Here is a 17705-nt window from a genome sequence, read left to right as displayed (position 1 = left end):
ATATGGGAGTTGTGTTAATTGCCAGGGCTGCCAGCACACACATTCATGATAATGCTCTGCGCATTGCACATTACCTGGCAGTTGATGGAGTGGTATCCCTTGCAGTTGACATAGATTCTACCCTCTTCACCAGGTGGTGCCTTAATGTGAACATGAATCTATGGTGCCCATACCTCAGGGTAGTGTGCTACATGGTAGAAGAGTCGCATACTGCTGGCCCTCTCCTCAGGGGTGCGGGGAAAATAAATGTGAGCCCTCCAATAAAGTTTCCTGCACGTAAGGAGTTGCACGGCTGTGAAATGAGTAAATGCCAAAGAAAAACGCCAGCAACTGGTGAACTGCTGAAATAGTAGTTTAATAATAAACTACCAAAGCACCATAAAAGCTCCAAAACATACCGGTTTCGGCCCGGATTCAAACCTTGCCTTCTTCAGTGTATAACAATAGAGCAAATCAAAAAGTGCTTTTATATAATACAAAATTCTGTGATTGGTTAAACAAAAACTTGTCAGGCTCATAAATATTTAACAGAATGGTATACCTTCCATATATATTAAATACACTACAATGAGTTATAAATAGAAGATATAACAAAAAGATGTAACAAAATACATGAAAATAACATACTATGCTCAAAGATGTACAACAAAAAATAAATACTTTTACATATGTGTTTATAAACATTCATTGAGTCCTGGGTTAAATAAAGCACCAAGTTTGGTGATCCATTTCTTTTCTTTTAGATCAAGTTTTTTATGCCAGCCACCTTTATTGGTTCTATCACCAATAATTTTATCAATGATTGTAAAATGAAATTGTGCCTTGTTGTGTATTAGTGTGTGTTTATATAATGCATTAGATGTTTTTTTGCATCTAATATCACTCAAATGTTCCGATACCCGTAACCTAACAGGTCGAGAGGTCTGCCCAACATAAAATGAGTGGCAACTACAACATGCCATATAGACGGCCCAATCAGTGTTACAATTAGCAAAAAATTTTATATCAAAAACTTTGTTGCTATTTCTACTAGTAAATTCTTTTGTTTTTGCCATAAATTTACAATTAACACAGTGACCACAGGGGAAACAACCAATAAGTTTATCCCCCCAAAATAGTTGTTTGATATACATTTGGTAAAGAGGATTCAAAGTGATGTTTGTAATGGTTAAAGTATCCCGCTAGGTTCTTGCCTTTCCGAAAGGAAAATAAACATTTATTAGGAATAATGGATTTAGTTTTAGCATCTGCTTCCAGTATATTCCAATTGCCCTTGATAATATTCATAAAATTTAGTATTTCTACCATATGTTGTTGTGAAACGCAATATATTTGTCTTGGTAGATTTCTTTCTGTACGTCAACAAATTTGATCTATGTAGATCTAAGGCATGATTATGAGCCATTGTAACATACCCTGAACTATAACCCCTGTCCATAAATCTATTGTACAGATCTTGAGCATGATGACCAAAACTGACATTATCAGAACAATTTCTTCTCATTCTAATATATTGTTATTTTGGAATGTTTTTTGCGATATGTTTTGGATGAAAGCTGGAGGCGTGGAGAATAGTATTATACTGGGGAAATTTCCTGTAGGTTTCGGTTTTTAAAGTATTATCCATATTCCTTGTTATCAAAACATCCAAGAAAGTTATGGATTTTTGATCATAGGTAATGGTAAATTGTATTCCCCATTTGTTGTCATTCAGGTATTCCATAAATTCATGAAGATATGAAACATCCGATCTCCACACCATCCAGCAGTCATCCAAATATCTTCGCCAGATGTCTATATCAGGTAAAAACAGATTATGAGTATCATCATAAATCATAATATGTTCTATATAAGCCATAAATAGATCAGCATATATAGGGGCAAAAGATGCCCCCATAGCTGTACCACTGATCTGTAAAAAACATTCCTGATTATAGAAGAAAACGTTTTTGGTCAATACATGCTCAGTTAGATTTAACAAAAAAGTATTGAATCCTGGTTGGTACATGTTGGATTGATGTAACCAAAATTCAATAGCATCAAGTCCGGCCCAGTGTGGAATATTTGTATATAATGAACACACATCCAAAGTACAGAGCCACCAGTTCGGATCTAACTGCATGTCATCGACAATACCCAAAAATTGAGTAGTGTCCTCTATGCGTGATCTCACAAAAGATAGCAAAGGTTTTAAATACATAGTCAGAAATTCCGAAAGGGGTTCAGTAAGTGAGCCCATGCCCGACACAATGGGCCTACCTGGCGGATGTAAGAGATCTTTATGTATTTTAGGTAGAAAATAGATATATTGTCTAATGGGGTCAGAGATTGTTAAATGGTTTAATGTTTTTTTAGATATAATGCCATTATCAAAGGCAGAGTATAGAAAATCATCTATTTGTTTCTTAAATACTGGGGTAGGGTCAAGTGGCATTTTTGTGTAATACCGAGCATCATCCAATTGCTTGTGTGCTTCAATATCATAATAACTCCAATCTAACACTACCACTGCCCTCCTTGTCTGCATTGATAATCACCAAATCCTTGTTACGTACTAATTCTTCCAAACAAGATTTTTCAACATCAGTCATATTATTGGACATTGGTAAACAATGATTATACTGAAAGTGTAGCTCATTCAATACACTGCGCAAAAATAAATTAACAGTTGGATGCATGGGAGGTGTGAATGATGAGGTGTGATATTAGAAAGAATCCAATTGTGATTGTTCACCATCTTCTTTATCCTGAAAGAATAATTTAAGATTCATAAGTCTACAAAACGAAAATAAATCTTGTGTAAAATTATCCTCAGACACAAAAAAACCCGGAATAAAAGATAATCCTTTATTAAGTAGTGATATTTGTTCGGCTGTTAGTACAGTATTTGAAATATTGTATACATTGTTTACTTGTTCGACAGTATTTGCATCAAGTTTTGTAGACTTGTAACTTTTCCTGTGCTTCCTACCACCCCTCCTCCCTCTGTGTTTCCTAAAGGGGATATGTTGTTTTTCCGTTTGGGGTTTGGGGAATCCAAAGTGGACTGTGTCTCCGTGTCTGTCCCTGATGATGTATCATAGTCAGTGGATTCAACATTACTACCACGTCCTTTAAGTATAGAACGCGGACGTTTCCTTTTAAAATTAGATGGATTTTTATTTTTGTTATGCCCATCTTGGAATCTAACATGTCTGATGTTTTTAAAAGGTTGCCCCTTCTCATAATCCAAAAGGTCATGAGAAAATTTTTTAATTTTTCTCTCCTTCAAAATAGCGTCAAAACTCAATAGTTCTGTACTCAATTTGGATAACAGAGCAGGAAAAAAAGTTTCATTTTGATAATGATTGCATTCCTCAATGGATTTTAACACTTGACTAGTTTCTTTATCAATAATTCTAGTATAATAGTCAGATAAAGAACTAACAAACTTCATTGAACATTCTTGTTGGATTAGAGCCCATTCTGTCATTAAATTTTCATCAGGGTCTCCCACCAAGGGTTGAATTTTGACCCTGAGACCCCTAGGACAAATGCCCTTAGCCAAATAAGCTTTGAGTAATTTGTGGTGCCAAACACTAGATCTGAGAGGATTGAGGAATGCAATCATTATCAAAATGAAACTTTTTTTCCTGCTCTATTATCCAAATTGAGTACAGAACTATTGAGTTTTGACACTATTTTGAAGGAGAGAAAAATTAAAAAATTTTCTCGTGACCTTTTGGATTATGAGAAGGGGCAACCTTTTAAAAACATCAGACATGTTAGATTCCAAGATGGGCATAACAAAAATAAAAATCCATCTAATTTTAAAAGGAAACGTCCGCATTCTATACTTAAAGGACGTGGTAGTAATGTTGAATCCACTGACTATGATACATCATCAGGGACAGACACGGAGACACAGTCCACTTTGGATTCCCCAAACCCCAAACAGAAAAACAACATATCCCCTTTAGGAAACACAGAGGGAGGAGGGGTGGTAGGAAGCACAGGAAAAGTTACAAGTCTACAAAACTTGATGCAAATACTGTCGAACAAGTAAACAATGTATACAATATTTCAAATACTGTACTAACAGCCGAACAAATATCACTACTTAATAAAGGATTATCTTTTATTCCGGGTTTTTTTGTGTCTGAGGATAATTTTACACAAGATTTATTTTCGTTTTGTAGACTTATGAATCTTAAATTATTCTTTCAGGATAAAGAAGATGGTGAACAATCACAATTGGATTCTTTCAAATATCACACCTCATCATTCACACCTCCCATGCATCCAACTGTTAATTTATTTTTGCGCAGTGTATTGAATGAGCTACACTTTCAGTATAATCATTGTTTACCAATGTCCAATAATATGACTGATGTTGAAAAATCTTGTTTGGAAGAATTAGTACGTAACAAGGATTTGGTGATTATCAATGCAGACAAGGGAGGGGCAGTGGTAGTGTTAGATTGGAGTTATTATGATATTGAAGCACACAAGCAATTGGATGATGCTCGGTATTACACAAAAATGCCACTTGACCCTACCCCAGTATTTAAGAAACAAATAGATGATTTTCTATACTCTGCCTTTGATAATGGCATTATATCTAAAAAAACATTAAACCATTTAACAATCTCTGACCCCATTAGACAATATATCTATTTTCTACCTAAAATACATAAAGATCTCTTACATCAGCCAGGTAGGCCCATTGTGTCGGGCATGGGCTCACTTACTGAACCCCTTTCGGAATTTCTGACTATGTATTTAAAACCTTTGCTATCTTTTGTGAGATCACGCATACAGGACACTACTCAATTTTTGGGTATTGTCGATGACATGCAGTTAGATCCGAACTGGTGGCTCTGTACTTTGGATGTGTGTTCATTATATACAAATATTCCACACTGGGCCGGACTTGATGCTATTGAATTTTGGTTACATCAATCCAACATGTACCAACCAGGATTCAATACTTTTTTGTTAAATCTAACTGAGCATGTATTGACCAAAACGTTTTCTTCTATAATCAGGAATGTTTTTTACAGATCAGTGGTACAGCTATGGGGGCATCTTTTGCCCCTATATATGCTGATCTATTTATGGCTTATATAGAACATATTATGATTTATGATGATACTCATAATCTGTTTTTACCTGATACAGACATCTGGCGAAGATATTTGGATGACTGCTGGATGGTGTGGAGATCGGATGTTTCATATCTTCATGAATTTATGGAATACCTGAATGACAACAAATGGGGAATACAATTTACCATTACCTATGATCAAATATCCATAACTTTCTTGGATGTTTTGATAACAAGGAATATGGATAATACTTTAAAAACCGAAACCTACAGGAAATTTCCCCAGTATAATACTATTCTCCACGCCTCCAGCTTTCATCCAAAACATATCGCAAAAAACATTCCAAAATCACAATATATTAGAATGAGAAGAAATTGTTCTGATAATGTCAGTTTTGGTCATCATGCTCAAGATCTGTACAATAGATTTATGGACAGGGGTTATAGTTCAGGGTATGTTACAATGGCTCATAATCATGCCTTAGGTCTACATAGATCAAATTTGTTGACGTACAAAAAGAAATCTACCAAGACAAATATATTGCGTTTCACAACAACATATGGTAGAAATACTAACAATTTTATGAATATTATCAAGGGCAATTGGAATATACTGGAAGCAGATGCTAAAACTAAATCCATTATTCCTAATAAATGTTTATTTTCCTTTCAGAAAGGCAAGAACCTAGCGGGATACTTTAACCATTACAAACATCACTTTGAATCCTCTTTACCAAATGTATATCAAACAACTATTTTGGGGGATAAACTTATTGGTTGTTTCCCCTGTGGTCACTGTGTTAATTGTAAATTTATGGCAAAAACAAAAGAATTTACTAGTAGAAATAGCAACAAAGTTTTTGATATAAAATTTTTTGCTAATTGTAACACTGATTGGGCCGTCTATATGGCATGTTGCAGTTGCCACTCATTTTATGTTGGGCAGACCTCTCGACCTGTTAGGTTACGGGTATCAGAACATTTGAGTGATATTAGATGCAAAAAAACATCTAATGCATTATATAAACACACACTAATACACAACAAGGCACAATTTCATTTTACAATCATTGATAAAATTATTGGTGATAGAACCAATAAAGGTGGCTGGCATAAAAAACTTGATCTAAAAGAAAAGAAATGGATCACCAAACTTGGTGCTTTATTTAATCCAGGACTCAATGAATGTTTATAAACACATATGTAAAAGTATTTATTTTTTGTTGTACATCTTTGAGCATAGTATGTTATTTTCATGTATTTTGTTACATCTTTTTGTTATATCTTCTATTTATAACGCATTGTAGTGTATTTAATATATATGGAAGGTATACCATTCTGTTAAATATTTATGAGCCTGACAAGTTTTTGTTTAACCAATCACAGAATTTTGTATCATATAAAAGCACTTTTTGATTTGCTCTATTGTTATACACTGACGAAGGCAAGGTTTGAATCCGGGCCGAAACCGGTATGTTTTGGAGCTTTTATGGTGCTTTGGTAGTTTATTATTAAACTACTATTTCAGCAGTTCACCAGTTGCTGGCGTTTTTCTTTGAAAATAAATGTGCTCACTGGCATGTGGTAGCATGGCATCAAGGAACAGGTGGAGTACCCTGGAAGTAGATGCCTGTGAAAGTTGGTCTTTGGAAAGTACTTGTAGCTAGTATCCTAAGGGCTATGCATACCTTTGTTTCCACTGGGATGGGTTCCCGTCTGTTGGCTCTGGGTTTGAGTTGAGGTTGGCAGAGCTCAGTGAGTTCTTGTAGTAAGTCCCTGTCCACCCTGTAGTGCTCTACAGTCTCCAGCTCATATAGCTCCTGGTAGTTACCCTGGGCCTGAACTCTGTTCTCCTTCTCATTCTAGTCCTATGGTCAGCATCAGCAGCAGCTGCACTGACTTCAGCATTTAGCACATACATATGTAGCAGACCCGCAGCAGCCCCTAGCATTCTCACAGTTAAAATTATCAAGTCTGTAGTCCAATGGTGCAGATTATGAGCGAAAAATCAGATTGTAGGGTGTATGCAACCTTTATAGTGCTCTGCTGTAGGTGTAGCCCGTGTGGTTGGATACATATGATGCATTCCACCTTTCAGGTACATCATTAATGGGGTTTAATGACTGTAGTTTAAGTGAAACAGGCTCATCAGTAATTAATATATCATTGGCTTTCTCAGGTAATTCTTTTTTTGACAGCCTTCTTTGATGAGCACTGTGGCATGCCGCACAAACCTGCACCACAAAGATAAACAACGATTATCAGTCAGTAGACACTCCCAATGAAGGTTAAGCTCAGCATGCTGGCATGCCATGCAAACATATGTAAACACAATAAAACACACACCTCAGACTTAAACACAGTTTAACAGTCAGTGTACATGCTCCCCTGCTCTGTTCAGTGGTGCAGCACGCAAACGAGTGCTGCTGACCTCCTATGAGCTTAAAAGTTTGCGGACACACCCCCTTTTGATGTCAGCTGCCCCTTCTGTGGACACAAATATGGTTCTATGCCTACACAGATGGAATCTGCAGACACAGATACCCATTTCTGTTATTTAGTAAGCCCAGGTCATTTGCATACAGATCCATGCACAGTACCTGGATACTACACGGTTTCAGGCCCTGCCTCATTAGCAACCACAGCAGTCTAACATTGTACATACTCCACACAGGGTCCTATAATGCATTACTCTTACATACTCACAAATTCTGGTTTTCAGAATCTTTTTATATATTTTTTTCCATAACAGCATGTTTGTGCACTGCAGCGCACTGCACTAACATATCCAGGGTATTAAAAAAAATATTTTACATTATTTTCCATGTGGATTTGAGCACACGGTAGTTAATTTTGCACATATCTGTTACCCCTATGCTATTTCAGCCACTGTCAGTACACTTTTACAGCCCCTGATGTTATTTTTCCATCCTGTACATGGAAATTTTCCATGTATATTACAGACACCAACATGGCCTATCTGCTTGCTGGATTGCTCTACCTGCCTCATTTGCATGCATTTCACCTGCTTATGAGGTGACTTGCATGCCACGGACACTTCCATGTTCACACGCTCATGTGCACCCCTCAACTCCGTTTACTGGATAGTACATCTGCTTACTTCCATGTAAGCACTTTGCTACTATGCCCTACATGACAAATACATCCGTGTAGGCTTTATTGAATTCCTCCCATATCTCTTAAAAGCTTTTTCTATCATTGTATTCCTCTACTAATATTTATCATAATACTTCACTATCAGATAATGTGATTGTTTTCAACTCATTAGCCAATGTTCAGGCATAATTCAATGCTTGCTCAACTTGTTAAGCCAAGTTCCTTCCTTAGTTAAACTGTTAGAAATATCTTCAGTAGGCTAAAATCCTATTGGAGAAGTTTATAAACTTTCAAAATCTGCAGGTAATATTCAGCTTGGCCCCATATTTTAGGTATGGATGTTATAAGGCTGTTAATGTTAGATGTAATAACAATATGCATTACTGCATACTTTTGTTGATATTTAGAGTCTAAAATCAGGATGTTGTTTGTCCAGTAAATGTCTTTACACTTCCAAATACTAAAGGGATAATGGTTTACATTTAGAGACATTGTGAATATTCAAGTATATAACAGAAGGTGAACTGACAAATTCCCAGATGAAGGTTTATTCTTAGGTAGTTACTAGGCATGATGTGGAGGAGACCATTGAGGAGGCAAGCCATTTTCCCCAAAGTGCTGTCTGGTTACATGACTTTCTCAAGGACACACAGCGGGGCAAATGAAGGCTGAGATAATCAAACCCTGGAGCACAGGAAGTAGATAATCAACAGCTCATAGCCTTAATCTTAATTGCTTTCTTAGTCATTGGTCCCAAATCTCTCCTATCTTTTCATAGAGATCATTCTTCTTATTCTATTTTCCAATCAGAAATAAAGGCATATTTCAAGACACTTGGAAAATGTAACTAGTTTCACTCTGGTCATATAATTTAAATTCTTCCTACCCTTCTTGCCTCTACATACCTTGATCTGACTGCTTCTCACTGTGTTTTTTTTAGCATGGCAACTCTGATTTTCACTGTGTTTTGTTAGTCACTCTGTGTATAATGTCATTTATCTAGTGTTTTTATACCCTCAAGCCATCTCTGATATTCCCTGTACATAATATACATACATATTGCATTTTGACATTCACTCTATTTGAAGTTGGGAGGGTGACCTAATGGTTAAATTGTTTGCCTTCCAAACACCAGTTGCAGGGTTTGAGTCTTACAAGGGGTAACTGGCTAGGCTTAAAATGGCTCACAAGAGCAGGTAGCTTAGTACTCATCTATGAACCTATATATATATATAATGGCATTTATATGTTGTCTTTACCTCGGGTTGAGATTGATGTTAGGTACACTGGGATCAGTGTTCTACCTTGGTTAACAACTCAAAATAAATGAAGTCTTCTGCACTAACTGCAAGACTAAAACTGCCAGCTTGTTTATGCATTTCTTGTTTCTACCAATATGATAAAATATGTCCAAATGATAAGTACCCATAGCCAGTACTGTGAAAGACATATCTCCTGCAAGTGGATATCTGAAGTTTATGAAGAAAGGGTAGTTTATAATAAACAAGAAAAATGTAATCAGAAACACAAGCAAAGAAATGATCTAAAGTTAAGAGAACGAGTGAATTTATGGCATGAATGAGATGGAGGAGGAAAGCTTACCATTACCTGCCTCTTTCTAATAATTATGCTTTTTAAGTTGTAATTTCTCTGGAGACTGGCAACAAACAAGTGTCTTTTACTTAACGAACCTTTGTACTGAGGTAATTAGGTGTTAATTAGTGTGTTGATCCATGCAATCATCTACTGTAATTGGATAAGCTTTAGTGTTTTCAAATAGACCAGTATCTTTATGCTCAGTAAAGTTTTTGTTTGTGTAAGTGAAAAAAGTAGAACAAGTTAATTATACATTTTGTTCAATATAATTACAGGCAAAAATGTAGGTATGCAAGAATCTTTTTCCCAAAATTGTAGGTTTTAGTGCCCTAAAGTTTGAAACTATTTAAAGTAACATAAAGGTTTAAACTATTAATGTGCCACTTAAATCCTCCGTAACTGTTTTCATGAAAAGACTCGAGAAAAAAGTGATCTGCTTTACTAAGTGCCTAAGAAACTGGTGTCTTCAGCAAGAAATGCAGTGTTTGATGTCTACAAGATATGTGCAACATCCCATCATATTTTGCATGGTCTTCTGCTGTCTACCAGAAGCATGAGTTGCATGAATTCTACCCTCTGTAAACCTATTTTTTTCACTTCTAAATACCACAGTGATGGACTTATCACAAAGTCTGCAAACAAATGTGTTCAGTCAGGAGATGAAGGTATGAACAAATACCAAAGGTTTAAAAAAATGGGCAAATCTAGATGCCCTTTTGTTTTTGGAGGATGCACACACAGCCCAGTCATTACAACACACCTGACTTCATTTATGTCAACAGTACACGTATTTTACTTTTCACCACTGAAAAGTTAACCTGTATCTGTGAAGCGATTACACTTATATTCCTCGTGAAGAAAGTTTTTCAGACTGATTTTTTTTCTTTTTAGCTGTCTCACTTTGGCTGAGAGATGGTTCCAGCAAGTCAGTCCTAACCCAGAAAATGCATTTTTTTCTTGAATAGTTCTTTTAAACTGTGATCTAGTTACTATAAGTTATTTGCTCTGAGATCGTAACACAGGGGTTTCGTTATCAGGTTTGACGATGGTGGTGGCTCTTCTTTTCATTTCTTACACATTGCAAAGAAAGGTGGCTCCCGTGACTGGCAGTCAGTTGGACGTTTGTATTAACTGGCTGTGCCACAGTACTGGGGTCATCTTCTTTCTGGTATGTGTATAGAGTGAAACTTATTGTTTTCTGCTGTTTGCTAGTTATGAGTATAGTTGAGTATTATGCAATAAATGTAACTATAAGGAGTTCATTCTCCACTTTGGAAATTAGCATGTTCTTTGCTATTACCTCCCTAGCTTCAGGTAAGAGTGGGTTGGTTATCCTGTAAATACCATTTAACTGTTGCACTACCTTATTATTTGTCTTATCTGTATATGGTTTGAATAGGAAGGCACTCGTCCAAAGTAAGACCCAGTTATTTTTTCATATACCTGTTTCATTATATTGCCTTCTGGATCTTTAATTTGAATGGTAATCTGATTGATCAGTTTTTGTGGAGTAAAGCGTATAACTACAGACTTCTGAGAGTAAATAGTTTGCTTACATGCACGTTTTATTTTTTTTCTTGGCTTATTAGACCAGAGTTTTTGGTGGATTGGTAATAATACATTTAGCACTGATAGTTATATAACATGCTCATAATTGCATAGTTATTACTAACTTTAATATTATCAAACTATTTCAATTTATGCATTCTCATGTTATATCCAACACTACTTTTGATTGACATTTATGGTCAATAATTAATTACCACTTGTGCTATTACTAATCATCCCAATATTATGCAGCTTACATAGAGATATTTGTTATTTTATCTTGCATTTGTATATTTGTATGTGTTTTTATTCTTTGCTATTCTTAGTTCCTTTATTGTGTATGCTAACAACACGGGTTCTGACTGAAAAGGGTCTCCAGACCAGTGCACTCTTCTAATAACCAAACTTAAATAAATAAATACACCTATTTTGGATAATCCAGTACCACAGAGTGTTAAAATAGTTATGTAGCTGTGCTTGTAGAGTACTGCGAAATTTGTCATGACACAGGAAAAGACTGACACCTGCATGCATTGTAATATTCAAGGTAGAATGGTTGATGTGTCGTTACTGAAGAGGGAAGATAACATGGCACTGAGGATGGAGTCTTGATGGACACTACTAGAAAGTGTGCCTAAATCTGATACAGTATTGTCAATAGTTAGCTATATGGGTCTTTCTTGTTAGACATTCTTGAACTATGTGAAAACCTCAAAATTGAACGTTGTCGACTCAAGCTTACTTAGTAGAATCAGGTGGTTGATAGTATCAGAGGCCTCAGACATGTCAAAAAACATTCCTCCTGCAAAGATTCCATTACACATATTATTGTAGATGATGTTAGTGACCTTACATATAGCAGTGAGAGTGCTGAAGCCTGAACTGACCCCCTGCTGAGTGTCCCCTAGAAGGTCATACACATTGAAGTGTTCAGTGAGTTTCTTGTATATTATTTTTTTAAATATTAAAGTTAGTGGGCTTAGTTAATTAAACCACCCTGCCAAGTGCAAAACATAAAGAATGGCATGCTTTAATTATAACCTTAAGGTCAAACGACTTCAAGGGATCTGTGTTATACCCAGTGAAACATAAAAATTCAAAACAGCTCTGGTCCCAGATATACAGTGGATATAAAAAGTGTGCACACCCCTGTTAAAATGCCAGGTTTTTTGTGATATAAAAAATTGAGATCACAATAAATCATTTCAAAACTTTTCCCACCTTTAATGTGACCTATAACCTGTAGAATTCAATTGAAAAACAAACAAATCTGTTAGGGGAAAAATATAAAAAATAAAAAACATACAATAAGCTGGTTGGATAAGTGTGCACACCCTTAAACTAATACTTTGTTGAAGCATCTTTTGATTTAATTACAGCATTCAGTCTTCTTGGGTAGGAGTCTATCAGCATGGCACATCTTGATTTGGCAATATTTGCCCACTCTTCCTTGCAAAAGGGCTCCAAATCTGTCAGATTGTGAGGGCATCTCTTGTGCATAGCCCTCTGAAGGTCACCCCACAGACTTTCTATTGGATTTAGGTCTGGGCTCTGGCTGAGCGATTCCAGAACTTTACTTTTCTTCTGGTGAAGCCATTCTTTTGTTGATTTGGATGTATGCTTGGGGTCATTGTCGTGCTGAAAGGTGAAATTCCTCTTCATCTTCAGTTTTCTAGCAAACACCTGATGGTTTTCAGCCAAAAGTGGCTGGTATTTGGAACTGTTCATAATTCCCTCCACCTTGACTAAAGCCCCAGTTCCAGCTGAAGAAAAGCAACCCCAAACCATGATACTGCCACCACCATGCTTCACCATGGGGATGGTGTTCTTTTGCTATGCAAAGTATTGTTTTTGTACTAAACATACCTTTTGGAATTGTGGCCAAAAAGTTCAACCTTGTTCTCATCAGACCATAACACATTTTCCCACATGCTTTTGGGAGACTTGATGTATTGTTTTACAAATTTTAGCCAGGCCTGGATGTTTTTCTGTGTAAGAAAAGGCTTCCGTATTGCAACCCTACCCCATAGTCCAGACATATGGAGAATACGGGAGATTATTATCATGTGTAGTACACAACCTGCCAGAAATTCCTGCAGCTCCTTCAGTGTTGCTGTAGGTCTCTTGGCAGCCTCCTTGACCAGTTTTCATCTTGTCTTTTCATCAATTTTGGAGGGATGTCCAGTTCTTTGCAACATCACCATTGTCCCATATTTGTTCCACTTTTTGATGACTGTCTTCACTGTGTTCTATGGTATATCCAATGTTGTGGAAATTGTTTTTTGTAACTTTCACCTGACCGATACCTTTCAACAGTGAGATCCCTTTGATGCTTTGTAAGCTCTCTGAGAACCATGGCTTTTGCTGTAGCAGGCAACTGAGTAAATGTCAGGAAAATCTTACTAGCACAGCTGAACTTTATTTGGGGTTAATCAGAGTCTCTTTAATTGATGGCAGGTGTGTACCCAAGAAGACTGAATACTGTAATTAAATCAAAAGGTGCTTCAACAAAATATTAGTTTATGGGTGTGCACACTTATGCAGTCAGCTTATTGTGCATTTTTTTATTTTTTATATTTTTCCCCTGACAGATTTGCTTGTTTTTCAATTGAATTGTACAGGTTATAGGCCACATTAAAGGTGGGAAAAGTTTTGAAATGATTTATTGTGGTCTCATTTTTTTATATCACAAAAACCTGCCAATTTAACAGGGGTATGTACACTTTCTATATCCACTGTACGATGGACTTGGAAAATCAAGAACCATTAAAGAAATCTTATTTGAAGTAGCATACATAGAATAGTAGTAAAGTAAAGGTGAGAGATCATTCATCTAATAGATGCAATTTTACACCCCTGCCCCCAACACACACACAATAACAAGAAGTCTAACAGTGGTAATACTGCTGGTACCTCATTCTAAGATAATAAATAATTCAGGTGTCTCCAATTCTATATGAACTACTTTTATTTCATCAGCATCATTTCAAAGCATTATGTTAGCAAAATTATGTGTCTCTTATGCTTTCAAAGTATATATTTTACTAGAGTAAGAAACATAAAATGACGTTTAATTAAATTTACATTTTCATCTTCTTGAAATGATCCATCTTGCTTGATATGTACTTATTTTGTTTGTTATTTTTTTATATTAAGCCACTAAGCAAAGCTGTCTCATTTCAGTTTTGACCCAAGAGCACCAAGTGACTTGTTCAGTCACATGGTTTTTAGTTATAGGATTGCATGACACTTAGAAGTTTATGACCTTAAACACGTGAGCTAAAGTAACACATTATTTGTTACTTAGTCTACTATTTGAGAATGTGTTGTATTTAGTTTAAATTATATTGTTTTTCAGCCAAGGTAATAATCTCATTTATTCTTCAAATTAACTCACAGTAGCAAACTATGTGAGGCCATACAGTTAGGCTTTTGTAACTATTAATTTAATAAATTGTTGTAGATGTCCTTATTCAGTGGCCTTCTTGTACTAGCATCTGGACTGTAAGATGATTCTGTTGATGCATTACTGAATGAAAGCTGTTATAATGTTCACAGGCTGGTTTAAAATTTCTATAGATTTAACTCCATTAGAGTTTGTTTTAATAATCACTGTAGATTACTGCAACAGAGAACACATACCTTCCCAAAAGAAAAAACAATGACAAATGATTTCTTGGAGTGATTTTACACCCTAGGAAAATGTAACCCATAAACATAAGCTTATTGTGCAGTAAACAGATAGTTCCTAGTAATAACAAGCGTGGTCAAACACACAACAGCACAACAGCACAACTGGTGAAATGTAAGAAGGACTGCTAATGCTGAACCTGTGTTCAAATCTTATTAATCACAAAAACACAGAACAGCACTGTATAACATCCACAAATTTCACACGAAAAATAACGCCAACAAATTTAATATTACAATAAAGCTTTCGGGATAACCACCCTTCATCAGTACAATTAAAACGAGACTTTTCTTCCTTTTAAACAGGAGATAATTAACATCACATGATCCAGCCAGCCTATCCAGAAAAAAAACTTTTTATTTAATGTATGTTTTTTAGAAAAGTATTTTAAATTTCAAAATTTTTTGAAGAAAAAAAATTTTTTAGAACCAAAAAACAGATGAGGCTCACCACGGCCAATAACACACTTTTATTCAACTGCAGTATAGTTAGCGCTTTCACGTTTTAACAACGCTTCTTCAGACTTTAAAACAGTTTATGACAAAAACATGGTTATAAATAAATTTAAAATCAAGCCAACCAATCAACGTTGGAAAACAATTAATCTATCATACATATTAAAGCAACAGTTCACAAGTATAGTCACATATAGTCTAAAAAACAGTTATTTAATGTTAAAAACTGAAGACCATTATATAAATAATATGATGTAAATATATATAAAAGGTTTAAAAGCTATATGTTACTAATATATATGTATATTAAAATATATATGTATATTAAAGTGTATATATATGCATAAATATATGTAGAGACTAATGTGTGTAAGGGCGTGATATTAAAAAGGGCTTTAATGTGGCCCTTTCATTCAGCCCATGTCCTATATGTCCCTGTAATTTAATAATCCATCTATTTTCGCATTCTTCTGTGTAATTTTTTATATTACCTAATCTATTGGTTCTATATACTAACTGTAGTACATTGAACTTAAAAGTGTGTGTTGTGCCTGTATTCAAAACGTGTCTGGCCAAAGCATTGTGTTCATCTTCCCTGTTTATAGCATATATATGCTCCCTTACACACTATCTAAGACTTCTATTGGTTTTACCAACATAGAAGCAGGAGCATAATTGACATACTGCCAGGTACACTAGATCCCTAGATCTACAATCAGCATAAAAGTTTAACGTATATTCAATATCTGTATCAGGATGTACAAAAACATTTTTATCAGACATATAGTTGCATTGGTTACAGCCTCTACAGGGAAAGGTACCTTTCCTGTTAGACAAGCTGCTAACTTTTGTATTGTTGTCATAGCACAACAACCTTTTTAGGGATTTGGTGTTTCTATATGTAAAACTTGGCCTATCACCCACTAGCTCAGAAATTCTTTCATCAGTAGTTATAATATTCCAATTTTTACTAATCACTTCCTTAATTTTCGAGTTAACATTGCTATATGGAATGACAATTCTACTAACACTGGGAGTTGTATTCCAGAGGCATGTCCATGGTCTCTAAATAGATAAGGTTTACTATTCCCTCTTCTAACAGTACTATTTACATGGTACACCTTATCTGCTTCTTTCCTATTGTATCCTCTTGTTAAAAGTATTGCACAACAATGCATTTACTTACAATAATACATACTATCTACAAAAGAAAGGTGTAGCAATGGGTACTCCCTGCGCAAATTCCTATGCAAACTTAGTACTGGCCTGTTGGGAACAAACTTATGTAACAACTAATATTCTATATAACAATAACATCACATTCTATAAACGTTTTGTAGATGATGTGTTTTTTGTATGGAATGATACAGTTGAGAAATTGATTGAGTTCATTGATTATATAAATGGCACTACACATTTTTTAAGATTTGATTTCAAATATTCTTTGGATATGATAGATTTTCTAGATGTTCAGATTATCAAAAAAGATGATAGGATACATTCAGAGGTATATAGGAAATCCTGTTGACGTAACAACATCTTACATCGTACCAGCATGCACCCCCGACATATATATGGAAATATCGTAGATAATCAGACACTAAGGATATCCCGCCTTACAACAGATGATGAGACTTTTCTTTCCAAACAAGAAATGTTAGTGGATAATTTTTTAACAAGGGGATACAATAGGAAAGAAGCAGATAAGGTGTACCATGTAAATAGTACTGTTAGAAGAGGGAATGGTAAACCTTATCTATTTAGAGACCATGGACATGCCTTTGGAACAAGAGAAAGGAATACAACTCCCAGTGTTAGTAGAATTGTCATTCCATATAGCAATGTTAACTCGAAAATTAAGGAAGTGATTAGTAAAAATTGGAATATTATAACTACTGATGAAAGAATTTCTGAGCTAGTGGGTGATAGGCCAAGTTTTACATATAGAAACACCAAATCCCTAAAAAGGTTGTTGTGCTATGACAACAATACAAAAGTTAGCAGCTTATCTAACAGGAAAGGTACCTTTCCCTGTAGAGGCTGTAACCAATGCAACTATATGTCTGGTAAAAATGTTTTTGTACATCCTGATACAGATATTGAATATACGTTAAACTTTTATGCTGATTGTAGATCTAGGGATCTAGTGTACCTGGCAGTATGTCAATTATGTTCCTGCTTCTATGTTGGTAAAACCAATAGGAGTCTTAGA

This window comes from Protopterus annectens, chromosome 17.part0 (genome assembly GCF_019279795.1).
Source record: "Protopterus annectens isolate FY-2018-M chromosome 17.part0, PAN1.0, whole genome shotgun sequence".
In the NCBI taxonomy this organism is placed as follows: Eukaryota; Metazoa; Chordata; order Ceratodontiformes; family Protopteridae; genus Protopterus; species Protopterus annectens.
This window is presented reverse-complemented; position numbering follows the sequence as displayed.